Raw genomic sequence first — 14,062 nt, 5'->3', positions numbered from 1 at the left:
TGTGTCCTGCAAGAACTCCACCAGGAGAAATCGACCCTTGTTTCTTCCGCTGCTCAAGGGACTATGAATGCCCCGACAGGAAGAAGTGCTGCAGAATTGAGTGTGGTCCTGCCTGCGTGGACCCCGTGCCTGGTAAGAGAGCCTGCATCTGGTTACATTTGACATGGGAGTGGGACTTGAAGACCCTTTTGCCCAATGTCACTCCTGCCCTGAAAAACTGGGTGGCACTTCCCCTCTTGAGCAGCTGCCTAGTTGCCCTCTCATCTTGGACAGTGTTCTCTGGATGCTTGAGAGTGACTTGGTGCCCATTCTGATGTGAGCTGGCCCGGATTCTATTACTTACTTACTTACTTACTTACTTACTTAGGCAATCCCTCGTAGCCCAAGGATGATGGTCCAAGTGTCTTGGTGGGGGGTGGCTGTTCTCCGCATGTTCTCTCGCAGTGAGAACATCAGTTTCCAGGTGGAAGGCGGTCCCAGTCAAGGTTGGCTTGATGCGCCTTCTTCCTCTTGGCACGTTTCTCTCTTTCGCCCTCCATTCGTGCCTCTTCGAATGTCAGTGACATTGGCACCATAGCAATGCAGGAATAGGTCAATCATAGCCACCTAGGCTATAAACTACTTTATTTTACAGCTATATACTAGGCTTGGGCAATCCATGGTTCTAAATCATAGAATCATAGAATCAAAGAGTTGGAAGAGACCTCAAGGGCCATCCAGTCCAACCCCCTGCCAAGAAGCAGGAATATTGCATTCAAATCACCCCTGACAAATGGCCATCCAGCCTCTGCTTAAAAGCTTCCAAAGAAGGAGCCTCCACCACACTCCCTCCGGGGCAGAGAGTTCCACTGCTGAACGGCTCTCACAGTCAGGAAGTTCTTCCTAATGTTCAGATGGAATCTCCTCTCTTGTAGTTTGAAGCCATTGTTCTGCATCCTAGTCTCCAAGGAAGCAGAAAACAAGCTTGCTCCCTCCTCCTCCCTGTGGCTTCCTCTCACATATTTATACATGGCTATCATATCTCCTCTCAGCCTTCTCTTCTTCAGGCTAAACATGCCCAGTTCCCTAAGCCGCTCCTCATAGGGCTTGTTCTCCAGACCCTTGATCATTTTAGTCGCCCTCCTCTGGACACATTCCAGCTTGTCAATATCTCTCTTGAATTGTGGTGCCCAGAATTGGACACAATATTCCAGATGTGGTCTAACCAAAGCAGAATAGAGGGGCAGCATTACTTCCTTAGATCTAGACACTATGCTCCTCTTGATGCAGGCCAAAATCCCATTGGCTTTTTTTGCCGCCACATCACATTGTTGGCTCATGTTTAACTTGTTGTCCACGAGGACTCCAAGATCTTTTTCACACGTACTGCTCTCGAGCCAGGCGTCCCCCATTCTGTATCTTTGCATTTCGTTTTTTCTGCCAAAGTGGAGTATCTTGCATTTGTCTCTGTTGAACTTCATTTTGTTAGTTTTGGCCCATCATCTCTCTAATCTGTCAAGATCGTTTTGAATTCTGTTCCTGTCCTCTGGACTATTGGCTATCCCTCCCAATTTGGTGTCGTCTGCAAACTTGATGATCATGCCTTCTAGCCCTTCACCTAAGTCATTAATAAAGATGTTGAACAGGACCGGACCCAGGACGGAACCCTGCGGCACTCCGCTCGTCACTTCTTTCCAAGATGAAGAGGAAGTATTAGTGAGCACTCTCTGTGTTCGTCCACTTAAATGGTTCTAAAGTAGTTACAAAACTAAAGTTCTGGTGGTGAAAATTTCAGAACTCTAACAAAACTTTCAAAATTTAATTATTATTTCATTATTGGTGATTTTAATGACAGAACCAATTAGGAACTGCCATTTATTATGAAATTTTGAGAGTTTTGTTAGCGTTCTGAAATTTTCACTACCAGAACTTTAGTTTTGTAACTACTTTAGAACCATTTAGAACCATGGATTGCCCAAGCCTACTATATACATTAGAAGCTACTACTTGCTTCTTTACCGTCCGATCGTAAATAGCATGGCCCGACTCACCGGGCCAAAGAAGTTGTGGTGCAGAGTGTTCCCCACCGCCATTCTTGCCTGAGGGGGCTTCTTCCTCCCAGAAGCCCCCTCCGATGGCGGGAAGAATTCCCGCCGGCGGGTCAAGGGGCCAATGGCCTATTGACCACGCCCACCACAGCTGAGGCCTGAGCTGGCCTCTCCCCCCTTTCGGGTCAGCCTTCTTAAGGCTGCCCAGGCTCCCCGGCAGGCACTTGGCCTGCAACAGCTGATCCATCCCACCCACCCTGCATGCAGTTTATGTTTTCATGGCTGTTAATTTTGGAGATGTTCACCTTGTCACGGTTACCTGTTAACAGTTAATTGTTTATCTTTGCTTCTCGTCACAACTCCTTGAGGGGCGTGGGGCATGGGCCCTGGATCCGGTTTGGTATCCCCCCTAGCGGTTAGGGGGGACGCCCGGTGGTCCCAGGGGGGGTGCCGAGTTGCGTGTGCCCGGTATTGTGCCGGCGGCACCCCGGTGTGTGCGGGATCGGACAGTATTGGGCTGTCCGATCATGATCCAGGACCCATGCTTGGCTGCCAACCCTTGTTCCTGTTATCAATAAATGAGTTGTGGCCATTGTTCATCCCACATCATGTGTGAGTGTACTTCTTGGGTTGGCCGTGGGAGGTGTATCGCACTTGCACACGCAACATCGTGAACTCTTCAACTGTTATTTATTTATTTATTTATTTACTTTGCTTATATACCGCAGTTCTCAGCCCAGGGGCGACTCACTGCGGTGTACAACATAGAAAAACAGGTGAAAATTTCAGTATAAAATAATCCACAATTCATCATTATCAAAAACATCCTCATCAAAAAACATCATCATTACTACAAAAGCCATTCCATGTCGTCTCATCGTCAAAACCACAATCCAGAATCATTTTCCGTTGTTCCATTCCTATGGTCAATTACCAGTCATTGCATTTCTTGTTCAAACGCCTTTTTAAATAGCCAGGTCTTTAATTTCCTGCGGAATATCATCAGGGAGAGAGCTAGTCTGATGTCTGCCAGGAGGGTGTTCCACAGCCGAGGAGCCACCACCGAGAAGGCCCTATCTCTCGTCCCTGCCAGCCGTGCCTGTGAAGCGGGGGGGATCGAGAGCAGGGCCTCCCCGGAAGATCTCAAAGTCCTCGTGGGCTCATAGGTCAAGAGGCGGTCAGTTAGGTATCTTGGGCCGGAACCGTTTAGGGCTTTATAGGCCAATGCCAGCACCTTATCAGTACTAGTCCACACCTCCTGCATTCCAGAGTGACGTATGACGCTGTAGCCATTTGTTCTACACACTTGATTTATGACCTCTCTAGGAATGCCATTCCCTCGATGGTTCAGTTAACTCTTTCCACACAGGAATACATTACACCCAGCACATAGCTACTGCATTTTAGACATACATGTATACTTTGAAATCTACGTTATAAATTGCAAACAGCTTCAACAGGTCTTGGTCGGGGTTGGCTTGATGCGCTTTCCTCTTGGCACGTTTCTCTCTTTCACCCTCCATTCATGCCTCTTCAAATTCCACAGCACTGCTGGTCACAGCTAACCTCCAGCTAGAGCACTCAAGGGCCAGGGCTTCCCAGTTCTCGGTGTCTATGCCATGGTTTTTAAGGTTGGCTTTGAGCCTCTCTTTAAATCTCTTTTCCTGTTCACCAACATTACGTTTCACAATCAGTGCTTGGCCCTCCTATAAGACAGTCTGAGTGCCAAAATGTGCAGCCAGCCAGCCATGCCTGTTGGAAATGGAGCATTGCTTAGCACCGAAGAGTCCAGCCCCCATTTCTACCAAGCAGAAATGCTTTCACCTTGCAAAAGCTTATGTGGCCTTGACATGAGATAATATTCTGCCAAGTTGTGCTGTCCGCCTGGAAATGCTGGGGTTCCTTGGGCTGCGAGGAGGCACGAGAGAAGAAATGGGAGTCATCTCGCTGTTTGCATGTTTGTCCTCTCTTCCAGAAAAGCCCGGGAAATGCCCAGTTCCACCCAAAGGCATAGTGACAAATTGCCTGGCTAAGTGCACCTTTGACCACGATTGCCTTGGGCACATGAAGTGTTGTGACTGGGGGTGCAAGAAAGACTGCTTTAACCCTGTCTTTGGTGAGTCCCTTTCCCCTCGGATTATTAATTGATTGGTGGAGCCATGTGCCAGGAAAAGTCATTCCTAAGACATGTGGCATTGGTAACTGTGGGGTTCAAATCTCTCAGTGTTTATTTATTTATGGGAAGTCTGACTTGGCCAGGGTGGTCCACGCCTTGGTTACATCCTGTTTAGACTACTGCAACGCTCTCTACGTGGGGTTGCCCCTGAAGACTGCCCGGAAGCTGCAGCTAGTCCAACACTCGGCAGCCAGACTACTAACGGGTGCTGGGTACAGGGAGCACACCACTCCGCTGTTACACCAGCTCCACTGGCTGCCAGTCAGCTTCCGAGCACAATTCAAAGTGCTGGTGTTAACCTATAAAGCCCTAAACGACTCTGGCCCTGTTTACCTCTCCGAACGTATTCTCCCCTATGAACCATCAAGATTATTAAGATCGTCTGGAGAGGCCCTGCTCTCGGTCCCACCGGCCTCGCAAGTGCGTCTGGTGGGGACGAGGGACTGGGCCTTCTCTGTGGTGGGCCCTCAACTCTGGAACTCTCTCCCACTGGAGATCAGAACCGCCCCTTCCATCCTGACATTTAGGAAACAGGTGCAGACTTGGTTATGGAGACAGGCATTCGACGAATGAGCCAACACCCTGAGATATGGATAGAATCATAGAATCGAATCGAAGAGTTGGAAGAGACCTCATGGGCCATCCAGTCCAACCCCATTCTGCCAAGAAGCAGGAAAATTGCATTCAAATCACCCCTGACAGATGGCCATCCAGCCTGTTTAAAAGCTTCCAAAGAAGGAGCCTCCACCACACTCTGGGGCAGAGAGTTCCACTGCTGAATGGCTCTCACAGTCAGGAAGTTCTTCCTCGTGTTCAGATGGAATCTCCTCTCTTGTAGTTTGAAGCCATTGTTCCGCGTCCTAGTCTGCAAGGAAGCAGAAAACAAGCTTGCTCCCTCCTCCCTGTGGCTTCCTCTCACATATGATGGAGGATGATGAGCAACGATTTTAGTGACGACTGGCCACTGTAGTTATTGAATGTAATTGCTGTTTTAATGTTTTATTGTAATATGAATTATGATGCTTTATTGACTGTATGTGATATTATGGTTGGAAACCGGTCTGAGTCCCTCAAGAGAGGTGAGAAGGTTGGTATGCAAAACTTTTAAATAAATAAATATTTCCTATATTTCTATCCCGCCTTCTCCCCACAAGGGCTACTCAGCGCGGCCTCACATGAGCATCAGAGGATGCCAACAGCATAAACACCATAAAAATTACAATTCACAATAAAATCATTTTAAAACATTGTACAACATCATCAGTAAAATTTAACAATACATTAATAGATTAATGTGCCAGTAAAACCTAGCCGAGGTGGGAGAATCCATATTGCAAAATCCAAATTTCCTTTTCCTATTGCTGCTGGCCTCTAACCGAACGCCCGGCCCCAGATCCAGGTCTTCAGTTGCCTTCTGAAGGACAGGCAGGAGGTGGCTAACCTGATGTCCTTAGGGAGAGAGTTCCACAGACGGGGGGCTACTGCTGAGAAGGCCCTGTCTCTCGTCCTCACCAAACACATTTGCGAGAGTGGTGGGATCGAGAGCAGGGCCTCTCCTGATGCTCTTAAGCTTCGTGATGGTTCATAGCAGGAGATACATTCGGACAGGTAATCTGGGCCACAACTGTTCAGGACTTTAAAGGTTAAAACCAGCACTTTGAATTGTGCCCGGAAGCTAATCATCAGCCAGTGGAGCTGGCGCAACAGAGGAGTGGTACGCTCCCTGTATGCCGCTCCAGTTAACAACCTGGCCACCAGTGCCTAGGGAGCCTGTCGTGACACCTTCGGCCAAGTGAGATAGATGCAATGTCCGGGGTGTCAACATAGAGATAAGCACACAAAGCAAAGTGACAAAAACATGACTCTGTGATTAATCTCGTTCTAATAATTTAGAACAATAATAAACAGTGAACCGACAAAGGCTCTTGGCTGATGGATAGTGTGCCAGTGTGCAGTCACCCTCCTCTGGACACATTCTTCCTCTGGACCGTACTCTTACCTACAAGAAGCACTGCCTGAACATCCAGCAAAAAGTGGGTGCGAGAAACAATATCATACGAAAGCTGACTGGCACAACCTGGGGATCACAACCAGATACAGTGAAGACATCTGCCTTTGTGTTGTGCTACTCTGCTGCTGAGTATGCATGCCCAGTGTGGAACACATCTTACCACGCTCAAACAGTGGATGTGGCTCTTAATGAGACATGCCGCATTATCACAGGGTGTCTGCGACCCACACCAGTGGAGAAATTACACTGTTTAGCCGGTATTGCACCACCTGACATCCGCCGGGATGTTGCAGCCAATAGTGAAAGGACCAAGGCAGAGACATCTCCAGCTCATCCCTTGTTTGGGTATCGGCCAGCACGTCAATGACTTAAATCTAGAAATAGTTTTCTAAGATCTACAGAGACACTCGCTGGAACACCTCAGCAAGTGAGTGTCCAAAAGTGGCAGGCTCAAACTCAGAATCTCAAGCCATGGCTGATGCCAAATGAGAGACTCCCCCCTGGGCACACAGAGGACTCGCCGACTTGGAAGGCGCTGAACAGACTGCGTTCTGGCACCACAAGATGCAGAGCCAACCTTCAGAAATGGGGCCACAAAGTGGAATCCACGACATGCGAGTGTGGAGAAGAGCAAACCACAGACCACCTGCTGCAATGCAACCTGAGCCCTGCCACATGATGCACAAGGGAGGACCTTCTTGCAGCAACACCAGAAGCACTCCAAGTGTCCAGATACTGGTCAAAGGACATTTAATCAATTTTGTATTTTGTCTGATTGTTTGCTTTGTTCTGTTAGAAATGTAATATAATTGACTAGTTGCCCTGACACGACAAATAAAGCTCTCTTCAATTGTGGTCCCAGAACTGGACTTGAAATAGTCCACCACATTGAAACTGACAGGATTCCATCACTTTGGGGAAGATAGATATTGCAATCATGGGAGGTATACCACTCACTGAATATTGATTGTGTATTGAAGCCACAGGTCCGCAGTTTGGGTGTCCTCTTGGATTCTTCGCTTACACTTGAGGCTCAGGTGTCGGTGGTATCCGGGAGGGCCTTTGCACAACTGAGACTTGTGCGCCAGCTGCGACCGTACCTCGTGAAGGCAGATCTGGCCGGGGTGGTCCACGCCTTGGTCACCTCTAGAATGGATTACTGCAATGCGCTCTACGTGGGGCTGCCCTTGAAGACGGCTCGGAAACTTCAATTGGTCCAGCGGGGAGCAGCCAGGATGTTAACTGGGGCCCATTATCAAGAGAGGTCTACCCCTCTGTTTAAGGAGCTCCACTGGCTGCCATTTATTTTCCGAGCCCAATTCAAGGTGCAGGTGCTCACCTACAAAGCCCTGAACGGTTTGGGACCACCCTACCTGCGTGACCGCATCTCCATCTACGAACCCACACGCTCACTCCGATCATCTGGGGAGGCCCTGCTCATGATCCCACCCACGTCGCAAGCGCGCTTGGTGGGGACACGGGACAGGGCCTTCTCTGTGGCGGCCCCCCGACTTTGGAATGCCCTTCCAAAAGATATCCGACAGGCCCCCACTTTAGCAGTTTTCAGAAGGAACCTAAAAACCTGGCTGTTCCGATGTGCCTTCTCAGATTAGGAATTCCCCCATCCCAAGTCCTAGAAGTAGGCCTGGGTAACAACGCAAAAATTTGTTTCTAAAATCGATTTGTAATTGGGGTGTTTTTTTGTTTCGATATTTAAAATAATTACAAAATTTTCCAAAAAAAAAGTTTGGTATTTACGAAATTTCGTAAATATTTACAAAACATTTTGTAAAGATGGCGCCCTTTTTTTTTCAATATTTTTAAAATATTTTTTACATTTAATTATTAATTTAGTAGAATAGGGAGGAGAAATTATTATTGAGGGAAGGCAGGCACTCACTCTGGCGGGCCCTCTCGCTCGCCGCTCGCTCGCGGCTCGCCCTCTCACTCGCCCTCTCGCTCGCCGCTCGCCCTCGCCCTCTCGCTCGCCGCTCGCCCTCGCCCTCTCGCTCGCCCTCTCGCTCGCCGCTCGCCCTCGCCCTCTCGCTCGCCCTCTCGCTCGCCGCTCGCCCTCGCCCTCTCGCTCGCCGCTTGCCCTCTCACTCGCCCTCTCGCTCGCCGCTCGCCCTCGCCCTCTCGCTCGCCCCTCGCCCTCTCGCTCGCCGCTCGCCCTCTCGCTCGCCCTCTCGCTTGCTCAGCTGGCGCTGAGAGAAGAGAGCTCCCAGCAAGCCAGGCGGCCATCTTACGTATTTCCGAAATGGACGGAAATACAAAATTTTTTGGCGCCTGCCGTTTCGATATTTAAAAACACTTCCAGGTTTAAAAATAAGTTTTGTAATTGTTTCGTAATTCAAAAATTAACGAATTTTTAAACGAATTACGAATTAACGAAACGAATTGACCAGCCCTACCTAGAAGCACTTTAGCACAACCGATGTTACTGCACACCGCACCTTTTAATCCACGTTCCTCCTGCCATTTCAGCATTTTAACCCTGTACCCCATTGCGCCGGCTGAACCAGTTTTAATCTGTGTCTTGATGTAGTTATTGTGGTTATTTTGCTTAATTGCTTTGATTTGCTTGTTTATTATTGTGTTATGTTTTATTGTATTGTGTTTTGAGGCTCCGGCCTGTGTAAGCCGCATCGAGTCCTGCGGGAGATGCTAGCGGGGTACAAATAAAGTTAATAATAATAATAATAATAATAATAATAATAATAATAATAATAATTCTGTGGCTTTCTCCCCTTCTTCCTCCTGTCTCTGACGCTTTCTACTTTTCACAGGGTGACCTGCAAAGAGGCTGGAGCTATGGGTAGCCAGCCACCACCAGCGAAGCCTGGCCGCAGTTCCTCTTCCCATCTCTTCTTGCTTCTAGAGAGACCAAATCCCATTCTGCATCATCCCCACTTGCCCCATTGACGAGGGCCCCAATTCTGCAAGCGTAACTGCCTTCCTTCCCTTGACAATAAATGGCACAATCCTCTGCACCTCCAGAGTCTGGACTCATTTTTCTTCCTGACCGAAGGAGGTGGTCTTGTCTTGCTGATGGTCTCAAAGGTCTCCTTCTTCTCCAGAAAGAAATGCCACATATAATTCTTTGGACTGCTTGCTCCTAGCCCTCCTCTCTCCAATGTGAATGCAAGAAACCAGTGGAAACCCCCAGAAGATGTTTGGAGAGTCTTAAGTAGGATCTGGAGACAATTCCAACTCTGCTACCATATAGACCACACATGGGCAAACTACCAGCTGTTAGGAATTGTGGGAATTGAAGTCCAAAACACCTGGAGGGCCAAAGTCTGCTCATACCTGATATAGACAGATTTTCTTGGTGGAAGATCAGGGTTTGCATGCTTGGAAGAGTGAAGGGTTGAAGTGGCACCACATCCATGACTACTGCTCCTACTTTCCACCACTTGACCCCTGTATCAACTGTCATGAATGACTTTTCAATCACTTTGAAGCATAGTTTCTTTTTATTGCAATTTCCAACATGAGAGGGTATATCAGATTATAGAAAACATTTAGACAAAGAATAACATTGGACATACAGACATATAGATTCTATGTAACTACATTGGATTTACAATTACATTGGTTAACAAACAAACAAAGGGGAATTACAATTTCACTCAACCTTCACACACAAGTACACACATTCATCCACAATGCAATCAAAATATTACCATATCCTTTTCTCCCTCCTTGGAGAAGCACCTCTTAGGCCAGACCTTGTTTTCCTGTCAATGCATAGTTCTATAATGCCAAAACTTCAAAATGCTGAAATGCCAAAACTTCTTTCCCTAAGCACAATGCCAAGGACCAGATCTCTGTTTTCTATACAGCAGAACCTGACTCCCTGCACAAAATCCAAGACTCCAAAAGCGCACTTCTTCCTCTTCCCTTGAGAAAGAAGCCCCAAAGTGACCAGAATCATGCTTTCCCATAGCAGATCTGACACTCAGTTCTTGTGGGTTTTTTCGGGCTATATGGCCATGTTCTAGAGGCATTGAGACATGGCCATATAACCCAAAAAAACCCACAAGAACTGAGTGATTCCGGCCATGAAAGCCTTCGACAATACATATCTGACACTCTCCGAATACACCATCTCTCTCCTTCCTATGGAACAGAAAGGTGGGTGGAACAGACTCCTCAGATCTGCCACAATTTGAGTATTATTAGACTGAGTCTTTTATAGGAATATTCTACTGATGTCGTCCCAAAGTTGTAAATTAATGGTAGACGTCTTCCATCCTGGCTCCATCTCAGTTTCCTGGCCAGATGTTGATCTTCTTGGTTGGTGTTGATCTTATGTTGACTTCCTTCTTAACATAAGGAATGTTGCAAACATTTCTGTTATCACTGTCCCAATTCTTATCAGAGTTTACCCTTCAGATCTCATTAACAGGTTTTGATCACAGAGCAGCAAGCAGGTAGTTAGTCATTGCAGTCCTTAATATTATACTGCTGTTTCCAAAATCATTGGCTCCATCCATACATCCTTCCATTCTTCCATTCATTCCCACATATCATATTAAATTCATATTTGTCAAATCTGCACATTGAATTTCTTGTTACATCAACCCCCTGGAATGTCCCCCCCATAGAGATGGTTGAAAAGATAACCAGTAGCCTAAGGGTCAAGAAGATCGCCCCACTAAGGAGGGTGAGTAGGGTTGGAGAGTCAGGAATCCCTCACAGTGGTCAGTAGACATAGGGTTAGAGAGCTGGAATGTAGGCTTGGGCAATCCATGGTTCTAAATGGTTCTAAAGTACTTACAAAACTAAAGTTCTGGTGATGAAAATTTCAGAACTCTAACAAAACTTTCAAAATGTAATTATTATTTCATTATTGGCGATTTTTATGACAGAACCAATTAGGAACTGCCATTTATAATGAAATTTTGAGAGTTTTGTGAGAGTTTTGAAATTTTCATCAACAGAACTTTAGTTTTGTAAGTACTTTAGAACCATTTAGAACCATGGATTGCCCAAGCCTACTGGAATGACCACAAATGCCTTCCTTCCAAGTCTACCTAAAGTGCTAGCAGAATGGAATTGGGCTCACCAAAGACAGTGTCTGTCTAAGCAGGATCTAGGGTTGGATAGCTGGAGTGTCCTCCTCTATCTCTTCCTAAAGTGAAGTTTCTGTGATGGGAACTGCTACTTTGATCCGTGTTTCTTCTTCTGGCAAGTCATCTCTCTGCTCTTCCCAGGATGGAGCTAGATTGGATCAGCACTCAGAGCAACTTTCCTATCTAAAAATGGAGTGCGATAATCAAACCATTGTGTCTTTGTCCCCTTCTAGGGGACTTGTTTTCTGCTTCCCTGGAGACTAGGATGCAATGGAACAATGGCTTCAAACTACAAGAGAGGAGATTCCATCTGAACATGAGGAAGAACTTCCTGACTGTGAGAGCCGTTCAGCAGTGGAACTCTCTGCCCCGGAGTGTGGTGGAGGCTCCTTCTTTGGAAGCTTTTAAACAGAGGCTGGATGGCCATCTGTCAGGGGTGGTTTGAATGCAATTTTCCTGCTTCTTGGCAGAATGGGGTGGGACTGGATGGCCCATGAGGTCTCTTCCAACTCTAGGATTCTATGATTCTATGGCATGATGAACATCCTTATGGGGTGCATCCACATTGTAGAATTAATGCAGTTTAACCCCACTTCAAGTCATGGCTCAGTGCTGTGGGATCCTGGGAGATGTAGTTTGGTATGCCGCTGGCTCTCTTTGGCAGTGAAAGCTGAAGAACTTGTAAAATGACAACAACCAGGATTCCATAGCATTGAACCATGGCAGTTAAAGTAAGGAGTTAAGCCTTGCCAGATCTTGGAAGCTAAGCAGGATCAGCCCTGGTCGAGTCTTGGATGGGGACCACCACCAACAACCAGGATTCCATAGCATTGAACCATGACAGTGAATGTAAGGCGTCAAACCCTGCCTGATCTTGGAAGCTAAGCAGGATCAGTCCGGGTTGGGACTTGGATGGGGGATCACCAACAAATCCCAGGTGGGGTACGTAATATTTCATTGGAAGGATCTGGCAGAACCACCTCTGTCTTCCTTGCCTAAGAAAATCCTATTACGTTCATGGGGCTGCCTTACATCAACAGGAAATTTGAAGATATGCATGCACACACAAAACCTGACCTGGGTGGCTATCTGTTGGGAGGGATTGGATGTTGTCTTCCTGCCTGGCTGAATGGAGTTGGACTGGATGATCTCTGAAGACCCCATCCAACTCTAGGATTCTAGGATGCTATAGAATTGAGAAATTGCTTCCATGTACTTTTGAAGGCTTTCATGGGTGTAATCACGGGGTAGTTGTAGGTTTTTCGGGTTGTATGACCATGTTCTAGACGCATTCTCTCCTGATGTTTTGCCTGCATCTATGGCAGGCATCCTCAGAGGTTGAGGAGTCTGTTGGAAACTAGGAAAATGGGGTTTATATATCTTTGGAATGTCCAGGGTGGGGGAAAGAATGCTTTCCATTGGCCACCTTGATTGGTATTTAATGCCTAGAAGTTTCAGGTGTGACTTCTTACTGCCTGGGGGAATACTTTGTTGAGAGTTGATTAGCTGTCCTTGATTATTTCTTGTCTGGAGTTCCCCTGTTTTTGAGTGTTTATTGTATTGTTAAAAGCTTTCATGGGCGGAATCACTGGGTTGTTGTAGGTTTTTTGGGCTGTGTGGCCATATTCCAGAAGAATGCTTCAAGAACAGTTGTTCTCAACCTGGGGTCCCCAGATGCTTTTGGCCTTCAACTCCTAGAAATCCTAACAGCTGCTAAACTGGCTGGGATTTCTGGGAGTTGTAGGCCAAAAACATCTGGGGACCTCAGGTTGAGAACCACTGTTCTAGAACATGGCCATACAGCCCTAAAAACCCAAAACAACTCAATTGCTTCCATGTTTACATTGCTCCAAATCTGCAGAATCAAGAGGCCGGTGGTTTCCCTAACGGAGTCAATCTACATGCACTTCCTCCTTTTCCTCTGGTCTTCCACTCTACTATTATTCATTCATCATTTCCAGTGAGTCATGTCAACTTACAATAGAAAAACCTTCAGTTTCGTCATTTTGGATGCCAGGGAGAGGTCAAGCTTGGTTTACTCTAAGATCCATTTTTTTTTGTCTTTTTGTAAATCCTGCATCTCCTCCAGCACCATATTTTGAAAGAATTTCTTTCTTTCTTTCTTTCTTTCTTTCTTTCTCTCTCTCTCTCTCTTTCTTTCTTTCTTTCCTTCTTTCTTTCTTTCTCTCTTTCTCTTTCTCTTTCTCCCTCCCTCCCTCCTTTCTCTCTCTCTCTCTCTTTCTCTCTCTCTTTCTCTCTCTCTTTCTCCCTCCCTCCCTTCTTTCTTTCTTTCTTTCTTTCTCTCTCTCTCTCTTTCTCTCTCTTTCTCTCTCTCTCTCTTTCTTTCTCCCTCCCTCCCTCCCTCCTTTCTTTCTTTCTTTCTTTCTTTCTTTCTTTCTTTCTTTCTTTTTCTTTCTCTCTTTCTCTCTCTCTTTCTTCCTCCCTCCCTCCTTTCTCTCTCTCTCTTTCTTTCTTTCTCTCTCTCTTTCTCTCTCTTTCTTTCTCCCTCCCTCCCTTCTTTCTCTCTCTCTCTCTCTCTCTCTCTCTTTCTTTCTTTCTTTCTTTCTTTCTTTTTCTCTCTTTCTTTCTTTCTCCCTTCCTCCCTCCCTCCCTCCCTCCCTTCTTTCTCTCTCTCTCTTTCTTTCTTTCTTTTTCTCTCTCTCTTTCTCTCTCTCTTTCTTTCTCCCTCCCTCCCTTCTTTCTTTCTTTCTTTCTTTCTTTCTTTCTTTCTTTCTCTCTCTCTCTCTCTCTCTCTCTCTTTCTTTCTCCC

This window comes from Anolis sagrei, chromosome 4 (assembly GCF_037176765.1).
Source record: "Anolis sagrei isolate rAnoSag1 chromosome 4, rAnoSag1.mat, whole genome shotgun sequence".
Classification (NCBI taxonomy): Eukaryota; Metazoa; Chordata; class Lepidosauria; order Squamata; family Dactyloidae; genus Anolis; species Anolis sagrei.
Note: the sequence above shows the minus strand (reverse complement) of the source record.